Source organism: Rutidosis leptorrhynchoides, chromosome 4 (assembly GCF_046630445.1).
Source record: "Rutidosis leptorrhynchoides isolate AG116_Rl617_1_P2 chromosome 4, CSIRO_AGI_Rlap_v1, whole genome shotgun sequence".
Lineage (NCBI taxonomy): Eukaryota > Viridiplantae > Streptophyta > Magnoliopsida > Asterales > Asteraceae > Rutidosis > Rutidosis leptorrhynchoides.
Genome location: NC_092336.1, coordinates 547,978,779 through 547,981,577, shown reverse-complemented (window position 1 = coordinate 547,981,577; position 2,799 = coordinate 547,978,779).

Sequence of the window (2,799 nt, the reverse complement as noted above, 5' to 3'; positions counted from 1 at the left end):
ATTCTGATTTAATGGTTCGTTCCTCAACAATCTCTGTTTGAATGATTGGTGGTTCCGGAGGAAAGTTTAGTGGTTCAGGATCTACGAATCGTTCCTGAATATTCTCCGGATTCTCAATTGTGAGGTCGGGTTCAAAAAATGGATTATTGGAAATTTGAACTGAAGTACTTGGTTGACTGGATGACGATTCTAAAGAAAAATCAACGGCAGTTATATTTGCTAAATGTCTTGATCTAGTTACAGGTGGTGAACGTACAAAAGGTGGTGAACGTCTTGCTCGGTGCATTCACTGAATATCCTATTAGTTTTTAAAAGGAAAGAAAAATTATAATAAGTTATCCAATTAATAGACTTTTCTGATTTTGCCCACGTTTCGAATAGCCAAAAGATGCAGCAGAGGGGCAGGATTCGTTTGGTCTCAATATAATTGAGGACTGTTTGGCTCCAATAACCCGGTCCACGTACAAATCCAACTATTACTACGAACCAGAAAATTTTGATGTCTATCAATTTAACCACTTAAAATAAATTTTCGTAATTTTAAGAATTTTAGATAAGAAGTAGAATAAAAATCTATGTCCTAAAACTAGAAAAGCGAGAAATAAGAAAGAAAAAGAGTTCGTCGAAAAAGGTCGAAAAAGAAAAATGGTTGAAAAATAAAAGGTGACGGAAAAATAAAAGAAACTTATAAAACTTAAAAATACTTGACTAACCTAACCTTATTACTACAACTAACTTAAAATTATAATCGCAAATTGAAATTACTAATTGGAATAATAATTGATACATAGGTAAACGTCGTCTAAAAATATTAAAGCTTACAAGAAAAACTAAATCCCAAATGGAAATAACTTAAAAAGAAACTAAAACTTAAAAAGGCGTCGCAAAATTCTAAAGCACTTAAATCTTAGTCTAAAGAAAAAGCACTTAAGGAATTCTACGGCAAAGCCTAAAAATTTAGAAGTAAAAATAACTATGGCAAAAACTAAGTTTAAAACTAAATATGAGCTAAAAATACAAATATTACACTAAAACGATTAAAAAGGGACAAAATATAAAAATATACAAAAAGTTGTAAAAAGTACAATTTTTATAAAAATATTATTTTTATATTATTTATTTTATTAAACTATTAATTTTGTAATTTATAAAAAGTAATTAAAATTTTAAATACAAATTAATTAATATCTAAAATTAATTAATATAATAACCTAAACCCTAATTAGGGTTATAATTAATTATAATTAATAATTATACTCCGTAATGATTGCTGGCTGCAGTCTAATCTGGCGTGTCAGATGGGCTCATGCGATCGCATGAGTCCTCAGTTGCCCAGCCATGCGATCGCATGGGCTAGGGTTTCGGGCCATAGAGTGGGCTGCTACAGTACAGGCCGGAATTTAATTTTTTTTTTCCTGTTTTTGCTGTAAAATATAAAATATATTTATTAATTAAATAAAACTTATATTTTTACAAAATAAAAAAAATAGAAATAAAGAAACTTTATAAAACTTAAATATTTACCAAACTCTTAAAAAAATATTTATATTTTTGTTTTTCTTTTAATATTTTTGAATATTTAAAACGTATTTTTACAAAAGCGTACTAAAAATAAAATTTTTTTTTTATATTAGCGTTGCGCTTCCGGCTTTTAAGCTAGAATGATGTCCCCGGCAGTGGCGCCAAAAATACTTGATGTTTTAGCAGAGTAGTATATAAAATAGCTTATATTTTTACAGGAAATACTATTAAATACGATACAATTTTACACAAGATATTTATTTATTTATAGAATGGATATACTTAAACCTTGCTACAACACTTATAGGCAGTGTACCTAATCGTACAGTAGTGTAGTTTTTAGTAAGTCCGGTTCGTTCCATAGGGAATCTTTTTAAACAAAGCTTAACGCTATATTAGTTTACTTTTATAAAAATACAAATATATATATATAAGTAATATTATTATTATAAAGGGGGGTTTTTACCGTTTAATGACCGGTTTGTCGATTTTAAAACTTTAGTCGCAGTTAAAACCAAATGTAAAATATTAAAAATAAATACAAGACTTAAATTAAAGCATAAAGTAAATAACGATAATGAAATTGCGATTAATAAAAATGCGATAAAATAAACTTGCGATAATTAAAAGTGCAATTAAATACAATAACAATAAATAAAAATGCGATAATTAGAAGTGCAATTAAATATAAAATAAAGGAAATTAAATATGAAATAAAAGAATTATGCTTATTTAAACTTCCGTGATCATGATGTTTGACGTGTTGATTTTAGTTTTATGCCCATGGGTTAATTGTCCTTTGTCCTGGATTATTTAATATGTCCGTCTGGTTTTTGTCCATAACAGTCCATCAGTCATAAATATAAAGTGCGAGTGTCCTCGTCAAATTATTCTTATACCCGAAGTTAAATATTCCAACTAATTGGGGACTTAGACTGTAACAAGATTTTAATACTTTGTTTAATAATTACACTAGGATGTCGACTGAGTGTAACCCAAGGTTTTAATATTTTGTTATCAATTATACCAAGTGTCCTTGTACATAATTTCACCCCAGTTTTAATTATTCTAGTGGCTATTAATCCATTCCCGTGTCCAGTTAAATGAACGATTATTCGTACATATAAATACCCCGCCCATCGTGTCCGATTGAGTGTATATGGTAATTTATAGGGACGCCCAATTGTAAATCTTTATATTAACATTAACAAACTATCATTTAGTTAAACAAATATAAAGCCCATTAATAGCTCATAGTCTAATTTCCACAAGTGTCGT